The sequence below is a fragment of the Cherax quadricarinatus genome, chromosome 56 (assembly GCF_038502225.1).
Source record: "Cherax quadricarinatus isolate ZL_2023a chromosome 56, ASM3850222v1, whole genome shotgun sequence".
In the NCBI taxonomy this organism is placed as follows: domain Eukaryota; kingdom Metazoa; phylum Arthropoda; class Malacostraca; order Decapoda; family Parastacidae; genus Cherax; species Cherax quadricarinatus.
The window spans coordinates 10,167,550-10,180,221 of NC_091347.1; positions in this window are offsets into that span (position 1 = coordinate 10,167,550).

Consider the following 12,672-nt stretch of genomic DNA (forward strand, 5'->3'; position numbering starts at 1 on the left):
AAGAGAACTTGTACTTTACTCAAATCTAATTTGCTCAACTTTACTTTAAATTGAATGAATGGCACAGTGAGTTGTCTTTACTCTCAGTGCAATAGGGAAATGCAACAATAAAATGATAAATCAATCAAAAATGTTAAAATGGACTCAATAAAGCTTGTGCAAAATAAAACAAACTGGGAATAATTCACTGAAATAAAATAAAATGGCACAGAAAGAATAAAATATTATGCACAGAACAGAGCATAATAAACTGCACTGAAATAAACTGTAGCAATATTGCAAATAACAATTGCTAATCAAGAGTATTGCACAACAATACACAAAATTTCTGCAAGAAAAATTTTACTGACAACACAATGTTTGCACAAGGATTATTGCAAAATGAGTCAATGTGCAATAATAAAAAAAAAATTACACACACAAGAAAACACTGTTTACAAGAAAAGAAACTATTATTATCAAGGAATGAACTGAGTGAACACTTTAACTCTTAACTGCAACTTAAGCAACACTTAACAAGCAAAAGAACATTTTACTTAAAATGAACAACTTAAAATTGCACTAAGAGTGAATTTGTTCAGTGAAACATGAAAAATAATAGGTGCTAAAACACAGAACAAAAAAAGCTTGAACACTTACAGTGATGCAGAACACAACATATCAACATAAACACAGTACTAGAATTTTCTTGCTATGAAACTTGATGTGTGAAAAACTTTGATAAAATAAGTTCTTGCTTACACAAAACAATGGCACTATTGTCTGTGGAAATAAGACAAATTAGACACCGGCTAAATGAAAAGAATTAACACAAAAATGTTCAACACACAGAGAAAACAAATGTAATAAACTGGCAAGACTACACAAATGCTGGGATAAAATATAACAGACAACACTGAGTTGTGATGCAGAATACAAGGTAATAAATTACTGAATTACTTCACTGCAACACTATGAACACAAGGTGATTGTGAAGTGTAACACAAGTTTTATACTGCTTATATGTTGCACACACAACAAAGGAAAAACACTTGGTACTTACTTCAAGTGTATAAAAAAAAGAAGCACAACACAACAGACATGTATTAATGCACGGAAATTAACACTGAATTAAGAAGGGAAAAAAATTATTGCAAACAGTATATAATAAACACTGAGTCTAATCAAGAGTCACTGAATGTCACTAAGAAAAATCACTGGAACACAAAAGAAATGTCTCAACACTTGCAAATGTCTCTATGAAAAATATTATCGCTGTAAAGCCTTGATGAAGAATGAGGTGGAAGGGTGGTGGAAGTGTTGATGTCTCATGGCTGGCTACTGTCCTCACGTGATCGTAGAATTGCGCTTACATCGACGATAGACTTCACACAGGAGGCTTTCAACGGTGGTGCAAAACACACTCTAGCTCTTGGCCCCCTATGTGGTCCTTAAAATATGGTGCTAGTACCCGTAGTAAGATTACCAAAACAATGGTAGAGGTTGGGTGAGTGGGTTAATGGCTGAGTGAGACGTCTGAGGCCGGGCAGTGGCGACCGCGTGGTGAGTGAGTGGGCCTATGGGAAGAACGGCGTAAGCCTCACTGGGGACACCCATACTGGCATGAAGATATTCTAAGCCAGCTGGCTTAAAAATAAACCCACGAATTACCACAACACCACAGGGATGAAAAGAGCACTCAGAATGGCTTGGAGCTTGAATCACAAGCGATGAAGACTGTACCCACGTGGCTTGCTTGAGTACTGGGGTAAGAAACCTGGGTTAGTTGCTGGGTGGCTTGGCTTATCTTAACCCTTCACACAGAATAGCTTGATAACTTCTCACGATGAGCACAGCAGGGGTGGAAAGCTGGCTTGGCAGGCAAAAGCTGGATGGAGTAGGCTAGGCTGGACTGACTGGGTTGTTCTGACTCCCCCACCACAGACTGGTTGCTGGCTTACTTTGCAAACTCAGGTCTACCCCTCGGGAGTGATGCAAATAAGCAGATAAACATTGAAGGTAGACACGCTTGTTGGATGGTAACGCTATATTGTCAGACTGTGGTAATGGGAGATGGAGCCCAGCCTGCCTTGTCCTGCCTATGTCTACATGCCAACTGAGAGGGAGGCAGAGGTACGAACGTACACATGCGCATCCCGTGACGTCACACAAACAGTCACTCAGCCTAAAAGGGATCTTCTATATAAAGCACATGGATGGTACTATGATATGCTATACAACACATACAAGGGGGATCAGCAACTATGCTGACAGCTCGGTCATGTTACGTATGTCGTCTCGACACAACTGATGATGTTCAGCTTGAGAGGAACTTGATTAAAGACAGCTTGAGGAAGTTACTGATAAAGTTCGTCTCGAGAGAAACTTGTTAAGAAAACTTGATGAAGTCAATGATAAAGTTCTCCTATAAAGTTCTCCTTGAGGGAAACTTTGTATATATTAGAACTTCATGAATTCGCTGGCAAAGTTCACAAGAGAAACTTCCTTGTGAGAAATTGCTAACATGAGGTGTACAAGTATTAACCTGAATTATTACATGCATGTGATTTGAGTTAAGAGCAACTAATACTCACTGATGTTAATTGCACCTCAAAGCTAAGTGGGACTTCAAGTACAGAAGGTCGCAGCACTGCACCTCCTTCCATGCCCACTCCAACCCACACTCATATCGAGCCAGACCTACATTTCAATTAATAATTATCATTTAATAAAATCAGTAACACTGGAAAATTAAAATTAAGTGAACTGTATAAATGCTGAGGACTTGATCCTCAGATATGGTTAATGGGAATACTTTCGCACATAGAAACTGAGTAAAAATTCTCATCACTAATAAAAATGATTCAAATTAGAAACATTAACTTACCACAATTATTGTAGCTACATATTGATGCTACCCTGAGCGAATATATACACTGACCAAGGCAATGTATACTGCTAATTAAAGGGTAAACATACATGTGAGAAGGATCACCGAAGATTGGCGTCCTCCAGTTCTTGTTGCCATTCTATTTTAGTGGTTTCATCCAAAATTTATATAATTCCTTCGGTGTGGGGACGTTCCAGTACTTATTAATTATAGTTTGAGACCGAGCCACTCAATTTTGGCCTCGATGACGCTGGATTAAACTTCACCATTATCACAACCAGTATACACATATTAATTAACTATGGCGTCTCTCGTATCACTCTATGGCTGTTCCACCCCCCTCCCTACCTGAAATTTCTCGAAGGGTCCAAATAGCATCCCAAATTTACATATATTATCTGTTTACTCTACATTTAGGAAAATTAAAAAAAAATTCCATATTCGTAAAAGAGAACTTGATAAAGTTCTCCTTGAGAGAATCTTTGTAAAGAACTAGATGAAGTCTCTAGACACCATGATGGTAATGCTGGTGCAGTAGTAAGGATGAATGGGAGGGTGTTGGCACCTGGAGAAGAAGTTGATATCCTTGGGGTGAAATTTGACTCCAAACTAACCATGAAGAACCATGTTGTAAATCTTGCAAACAAGGCAGCCAGGAAGCTTACAGCACTTTGCCATATCTTGCATCTACTTGACAGTAGGGGTTGCAAGATTCTGTACAAGGCACAAGTACGCTCACACCTTGAGTATGCTCCACTTTCTTGGTTTGCCTGCCCCCCCCTCTCATTTGCGACTGCTTGACAGAGTAGAGAACAGAGCAAGATGTCTCATCTCTTGCCTGGACCCATCCTGGATAGATCTGTCATTTCAGCAGAGCCTTCAACACAGGAGGGATGTGGGTGGCCTTACTGTTACGTACAAGGCCGGGGGTATGGTTTATTTGCAATCGTGTCATTACGATTTCTTGAGTCATGTTGACGGCAGTGAAGGGACTTGAGCTAGAGTTCGTCACGGCCACGCTAGCTGGAGATTCGTCTGTAAAAACTTGCATTTGTGGTCACAGAGGTGCCTGTGCTAACCTTCCTATGGTGTAGAAATATACCTAGTTGGATGAATCTTATTGTGGCTAGCTGGTCTAGTGGCTAACACGACGGGCTGGAGTTTTGAGACTCTATGACCGCGGGTTCAATCCCGGCTGGGGGTATGGTTTACCTTTAACGTTATCAATGATCACAGAACAGGACGTGATAGGAGCCAGAACCGCATTGGTCTAACCGGTGAACCATTTAGATCATATAGCAACGTAATGAGGGAAATTTATTAATACGGTCTATGTAATCTGAAAGGATACGAGAGGCATGAGTAGATTTAAGATTAGGGAATAATTTGTCTGAGATAACTATACACGTGCATCCTGTGTTACGCAGTAGAGTAGGAACCTTAATTCCATTAACGGTTCCCTAACAAAAAGGTGCCTTGTTATTACCTTCAACAAAACATCTGCCAACTTTTTCTCTCTTCTTGGAAGGACAGTCTGGATGTTTATGTCCTTTAATTCCACACAGGTGACAGGTAGGAGTCAAGGCAAGTTGATTTTTTTTCAACGAGAAATTTCTTTTTCTTTAGTTCTGGCGACTCCTTGATCTTAGGGTTCGTTCCCTTTAGAACTTTATAGAACTCACTGGTGTCATCAGTCCTATCTTAACTATCCTCGGCACAAGTTTAATTCGAATCCTGTTTCTCCATTTTTTTTTTCACTCAGTTCTGTTATTCTCTCATCGAGTGTGTCAGTGGATTGTTTTCTGACTTTGTTATTCCCTCAAGCTGCTGCTTGAGGGAATAACTGCAACAATAGTAGGTTCCCAGCTGGCCTTGTACAACTATCGAGAAGTATGATGGCGCCATCAGCCACATGTGACAACCCCCCCCCCCCAGTGCTATCAGGCACAATGATACAGCGCCACCTCCTGGGTGAACTCCTCTTCCTCTGCTGCTGCTGCACTTTTACATCGTGGTCTGAGAGGAGGTATCTGCTTCCCCCAGGGGTGCCTCACTGGGTTGTCACCCATGTCCAGTGCAGCATCATAAGACTTCATAAGACTCATCCGTTGAACCCGCAGCCACAGGTTAAAATTTCCAACCAGGGGTAGACAACCAGAGTTACCAGCTTCACCTGGTGACTCACTGCCCAGGGTAAACTTCTACCGTTGCTGCTATTGTTGTTGATGGTAATGCTGTTGCTGTTCTTGGTGTTGTTACTGACGTCGTCGCTGTTCATGCTCTGCAAGAAGGCGCACCTCGCATTCAGGGCGCTTCACTGTGACTCCTCGCGACAGGTGGCGCATTACTTCTGTACTTGCTCACCTCCTGAAAGTTTGTCATGAAATACTTTAGCTTGGTGTCGACCTGCGCAGAAAGCACATCGCGCTCAGCTGAGTAACATACACTGATAATGTGTCCATATTGCTGATACTTGTAACATCTTCACAAAGATGGTTCATGGATATGTACCGTGAGAGTGCGATACGTCCAAGGGCTGTTAAAAGCACTTGGTGGGTTGTGGTCTACAATAAAAAATGCTGCTCCTTTACCCTTGAGCCTTTTGGAATTTGTTTCACGTTCATTATGCTCCAGTAGGACAGGATCTTGGTAAGAATCAAGATGATGTTTATCTTGTTTTCGTAAAAACAAGATAAACATCATCTTTGATTACCACTGTTATTGCTATGCTGATGAGACCTTCCAATATTTTGTCATCCTTGTTAAATAACACATAGTCTTCCTGATGGAATAATAATGCGGCTGCTGCCGCCGCCGGGAGCCACTCATATTTCCTAGCAGCACTCTCAGTGCCTCTTGGGAGGCCAACTCTGGCGCATTGTGTACTCCCTCTCTCCCTTCCTCTTTCTCTCTCTCTCTTCCTCTCTCTCTCTCTCTCTCTCTCTCTCTCTCTCTCTCTCTCTCTCTCTCTCTCTCTCTCTCTCTCTCTCTCTCTCTCTCTCTCTCTCTCTCTCTCTTTCTCTCTCTCTCTCTCTCCCTCCCCCCCTCTCTCTCGTTACTTTCCACCAAAGACTGTCAGTGAACCGTGGATGTACAGTGCCGTTTTTGAGGTCATTCCATAGGTCTGACTCCCTGGTAACACTTGTGGAGTATTGCAATACTTGTAGCACTTAACGTCTTAACATGTACACTTGCTCGCTGGAAAAACAAGTAGGTGTTCACTCCGTACACTGATAATACGCACAGACCTACAATTTATGGATGAAGCCTTCACTTGCCCGCCACACTAAACCTGCCGTGTCAGTCAAGCCGCAGAGGTGACCAGAAACTGTAGTGGTTCTTACACCACCACACAAGAGACTAAGATTTTTGACGACTTTTCGGTCCGACTTGGACCATTAACTAGTCACAGTTAGTCAACAGGCCTGTGTGAATATTTAATGGTCCAAGTCGGACCGAAACGTCGTCATAAGTTTCAGTCTCCTGTGTCAGCTGACACAGGTCAGCTGACTGTTTACTAGCTCTACAAACTCGATTTAAAATCCGAAATAAACATTTAAATACATAACGTTTCCTATTCTAAATGACACTAGCATAAGCCTTAATTTTTAATAACATGATGCTGAATATGACTCGAATGATAATGTCTGGTCACACCAGGGGAACCTGGGATCGCTTCCCGGCACGGGTAAAACGTAGAGCCGTGTTTCCTTACACTTGCTACTCCTGTTCACCTAGCAGTAAGTAGGTATCTGGGTGTTACTCGACTGTTGTGGGTAGCATCCTGGGGAAGAAAATTAAAGAACCACAACGGAACGTTAAGACAGTCCCTCAATATGCATGGATATAACTGTCTTGTCCTATGTTCTAATCTACCGAGATAAAAATCCCAATAAAATCTTGTTACCATCTTTTAATATATTCATAATGACAACAATATCGTACGTATTACTCTATTTACACTTTTCGACTTCGTTTAAATTTACCCTAATCTGTTTTATGACCATCAAAGAGTCCTGCAAGTTTGTATTTACCTGTATATAACAAATGCCAACCCATACATAACAAATACCAGGCTCCGTGTCCTGGTGGTTAAAGCTCTCGCTTCACATGGCGAGGGCCTGGGTTCGATTCCCAGCGAGGGTAGAAACATTGGACGTGTTTCCTTACACCGGTTGTCTATGTTCACCCATCAGTAAAATGGGTACCTGGGTGTTAGTGGACTGGTGTGGGTCGCATCCTGGGACAAAAGTGACTTAATTTGCCCGAAATGCTCTATATAACAAGCGGCTTGCTGTATAGTAGTGTCATTCATGTCAGCTATGGTCTGTATACCTTGTACATGTACTTGTAGTGAAGATATTATTATATTATAATAATTTAATATACACCTAAAATCTTAGTCTACGTGAGAAGGAAAGGAAGGAGATGGGGGGAGGGAGAGGAGAGAGGTGGAGAAGAGGGTGAAGTGGAGGAAGAATGGAGAATAAAAGTGAAGTGGAATGAAAGGAGAAAAGGCAGTGAAAGGGTAGAGGGGAAGGGTGAGGGGTTAGAGAGGGCAGAGTGGACGAAGAGAAAGGAAGATCAAATACCTCTCAGAAAGTTCCAGGAAGCAGTCAGTCACCAGGAAACCTTGCCTGGCAGACTGAGACAGTGAGAGGGGTGAGGAATAGAGGTATAGGAAGGGAGAGAGAAGAGACTCGAAAAGAAAAAGAGAGATAGTACATAGGAAAGAGAACTTGCAAGTCCACACCGAGGCTCTGTTGAGATTATTACATTCAAGGGGAAGCACTAAACCCGGAGTGGTCAAACAACGCCTGGGAGATGAATAGGAGGCACTCAAGTTCGATCTGAAGGGAATAGCAAGTTCATTTCTTTAGAACAAGAGCTCTCACCGGCATTAGGAAACTTCCTTCTGGGGTTTGCTGAGAACACTCTAATTTAACTGGAATTTGAACTCGTATACAGCAGATATATGTTTAATTAATGCAAAATAGAAAAGCAGAAGGCTCTCTCCTCAGGCTCTACTCTCTCCGGCCACTGCTGGAGTGAGAACAGAGAAAAATTATACCATACCATATTGGAAAAAGACAGAAATTTACAGATACTAGTTGTTGAAGACGTGGGCTAAATCTATCTCTATTAATTTAGTACTGTTGTTACCTTGAACTACTGGTGTTACTCCGCTGCTACTTACAGAACTGTGCGAGAAAGTAGTTCTGCTTCTGGTTACCACCAGTTCTGTTAAGGTTATCACAATCCTCTACCTCTGCCACTACTACTATTATTGACTCGGTTATCTCTCAACTAATCGTCCTGATACAACCGCTGTACAAATATAGGAATCAGTTGACTTCATATTGCTCTATCTGTTATATGTACACGAGGGTCCGTGCTCTGGTTAGTGGGGTTTAGCATGAGCGGCCGAGTGAGGTATAGTGTGTGCAAGTTAACATCTGGCTCCTGTCCTCCCTCATCATGACCTATACTTTGCTGGTCACTAACCTTATTAGAGCCTACAGGCTGTGTCAGTGTCTCAAACTAGAATAATCAATTGACAAAGCGCTTAGGCAGCTGATTCTTCGATGACAGCATTATTTTCGTACTTACATTAAAGAGTAGTTTATTTCATTCTGCTATAATTCTGTTTAATATATATATATATATATATATATATATATATATATATATATATATATATATATATATATATATATATATATATATTGTAACCACGAACGAGTGGTATTTAATCAATAACAACGCTACGACTAGCAGGAGGATCGAACCCGTGTTGTTTTAGTCATGGTGAGCGAAAATTCCACGACGCTCTAACCCACGGGACCATACAATCCTACAAGAATCACGCACCCAGCAGAGCTAGGTGCTGTACCATGATCTGAGGATATATGATGGTGTGGGAAATTAACTCGATTCCCGGCGAGGGTAGAAACATTGGGCGTTTCTTTGCACCGGTTGTCTATATTCACCCATCAGTACAATGGATACCTGGGTGTTAGTCGACTGGTGTGGGTCGCATCCTGGGACAAAACTGACCTAATTTGCCCGAAATGCTCTGCATAACAAGGAGCTTTCTACATAGGAGTATGTCACTAATGTCAGCTAGGCCTGTACACCTTGTACATGTACTTGTACAAGGTATACAGTTTCATTCCATTGTTTAATTACGGACTCAGAATTTCAGATAGTTTACGTCTGAGTCAAAGATATTTAGTATCTTAGCAGTTTGAATGTAGTTTCCTTTTTTAAGAGAAAAACATCGAGTGTTGTCAGTCTTTCTTCAAAAGGTTTGATTCTGAGTTATGATACGAACTTAATGTGTGGGAGGGGCGGTGGTGTTGGTGTGTGGGAGGGGCGGTGGTGGTGTAATGTTGGTGTGTGGGAGGGGTAGTGGTGGTATAGTTGGTGTGTGTTGCCTAGTTTTTAAAGTTCCCACAAGATGTCATGCACTGAGGTAGACCAGCGCTGCCTGGCCTCTCCCTCACTCTGTGGCCACCTGACCTTCTGTCAAGAACTACCTCTTAACTACACTTAACACTGACAAAACCTACTACATTATGTTTGGTAGCAGAGCAGGTGTTGCGCAACTTAACATTAAGATCGACAACACTCTAATTGCCAGACATAATGAGGGCAAATTCCTAGGTCTATACCTCGACAACAACCTAAATTTCAGCACCCATATCCAACACATAACAAAAAAAAGTATCCAAAATGGTAGGGATCCCCTCCAAGATACGATATTATGTGCTGCAAACTGCCCTTCTCACACTATACCATTCACTCATTTATCCATACCTCACCTATGCTATTTGTGCTTGGGGATTAACTGCAGCAACACACCTAAAGCCAATAATAACCCAACAAAAAGCTGCAGTAAGAATAATCACTAAATCCCATCCCTGGCAACCCCCCCCCCACTCTTCATAGATCTAAACTTACTCCCTGTTCAGAACATCCACATTTACTACTGTGCAATCTATATCTACAGGACCTTAAATTCCAATATTAACCTTGACCTAAAATGCTTTCTTGATAGTTGTGACAGGATCCACAGGCATAACACCAGACACAAACATCTCTATGACATTCCCCGTGTTCGACTAAACCTTTACAAAAATTAAATGTGTGTGTCAAAGGGCCTAAAATCTGGAACACCCTACCCGAAAACTCTAGAACTGCAGACACATTCATCACTTTCAAAACTACAGTTAGAAAACATCTTATCTCCCTGATATACCCCGTCAACTAACTACATGAAAACCACCTGGTGGTTCACACTTACACTCACTCACCCATTGACTATAAACACAGAAATGCGAATCTTAATCTTAAAATAATGAATCCTAACTAGTCATAAGTTTGCCTATGATACTCCAATATAGACACTATGTATTGTGCCAAAACAAAAGCATTCACATTGCTAAACTCACAAACTATAATGTAGTCACTTAGCCTTAATACCATAATCTGTAATAATTTAAAGTTAAGTATTAATATAAGTCTGCCCGAAATGCCTAGCCATGCTAGGTGTCCTAGTGGCCCCCTCTGTAATTAGTATTTTAAAACATGTAACCCACATAATATCCAAAATCTGTAAACCCCGCATTGTAATCCTTATAGAGAATAAACTTGATTGATTGATTAGACTGGCTCTTGGCTACCCTCTGTGTACCCGTTAATAAATAAACCAATAAACCGCGCAGGTCATTTGTGTTTGTGTTCAGCCTCCAAGCTACCCTATGCTACCAGTCTATAGAGGAGAGGTAAAACAGTGGTGGCAACAGTATGGCACTAAGCACATGGTCGTCAGCAGTGGCACCCGATGATGTCATTACCTAGACTCTGGCAACCTCTTCAGGGTGTGGCCCACTCACCACCCCTGGCTGCCTCTTTAGGGTGTAGCCCACTCATCACCCCTGGCAACCTCTTCAGGGTGTTGCCCACTCACCACCCCTGGCAACCTCTTCAGGGTGTAGCCCACTCAAGCTGGTGTATCCTAGCAGAACCGTGCACCAGATGGTGATCCCAGAATCCCTAGTACCAGCAACTCTTTAGTTGATCCACGATGTCCCAGGAGCAGAGCATCCAGGTATGTTTTGTATAAGGGTACCCATAGTACTGACATATTTTTCTTGCAAGAAATGTAACTGCAAGTTTGTCTCATGCAGCGTGTATTATTAGGCCTGTATCATAGGCCAGAGCAGTGCTGCCCTTTCATTCACACCCTAGGAAATGCTAATGCTGGCCATTGTTTTACAGATGTGTGCAATGTTCGCCGTCCCTTAAAGTGCAGACAACGCCTGATGCCAGGTGCAGCCCTGTGAACAAAATGTACAGAGGAAGATTTATGCTCCAGTGCTGTCCCGACGTAACATGGCCCCATCCAATATTATGCAGAAAACCAAGCCTCTTTCTCTCTCATAAGACATGTAGAAGAGTTTTTTGAGGATTGCTAAAATTATCTTGTTTGTTTTTGGGTAAGCCAAAAGCCAAGTTCCATGGGTGTTTTTTTTTTTCCTTGCACACTAGTGTTGTCAGGTCGGGATGACCTGAGGTGTGCGGTCAAACGAAATGTAGACAGAAAGTCTACCCACCTGTTTCCCATACTTCCCACTAAGTGAATTACTGGCCTATTCCTAGTTTTCAAAGTTCCCACCAAACGTCATGCACCAAGGTAGACCTGCACTACCTCTCCTCTCCCTCTGCGGCCACCTGACCTTTTATCAAAACCTACACCCCTACACTGGCTCCTGGCTACCCTCTATGTCTGCCTGTGTACCCATTAATAAATAAACCGCACTAGTCAATAGTGATTGTATTCAATCTCCAAGTTACCCTGCTATGCTAACAGTCTACAGGAGATAAAACGTAGGAGGGGTGGTGGTGGTGTAGTGTTGGTGTGTGGTAAGGGTGGTGGTGCTGATGGTGTTAGTGTAGTGTCGGTGTGTGTGGGAGGGTGGTGGTAGTGGTATAGTGTTGGTGTAAGGGTGTTAGTTTAATATGTTGGTTATACACCCCATACCCATCCTGTGGGCGGTAGTCAAAGAATTACAGAGGTACATAACGGGTCCAGGGACTGGGTCCCGAAATTTTGATATCTGAACTAGGTACAAAGGTAATGAACTCACAAGTTACACAAGTAATGAATCATCTATACATATATAGTTATAATCATGAACAAAGTATAAAGTAATGAGCAATTTACACGTCCACACCTGGTCACAACTGTAATGAGCTATAAATGCAAATAATAATTGGGTCATACACACACACACACATACACACACACATACACACACACACACACACACACACACACACACACACACACACACACACACACACACACAGAGATGCCATCTTTCCAACGGGATACCAGATCCTGAGGAAAGACAGAGGGAACAATGGGGGTGGAGGAGTGGCACTGCTGATCAAAAACCAATGGAATTTTGATGAGCTGGAGAGAGGAAACAGCGGAGAAGCAAGCGATTACATAGCAAGAACGCTTCACTCTGGAGATCCCAAAGCGGTAATTGCAGTGATGTATAACCCACCACAGAACAGCAGGAGGCCAAGGCAAGAGTACGATGAGAGCAATAGAGTGATAGTTGACACACTGGCTGCAGTGGCCAGAAGAGCTCATGCATGCAGGGCAAAGCTCCTGATCATGGGTTACTTTAACCACAAGGAAATCGATTGGGAGAACTTGGAGCCAATTGGGGGCCAAGATACATGGAGGGCTAAGATGATGGAGGTGGTACTGGAAAACTTCATGTACC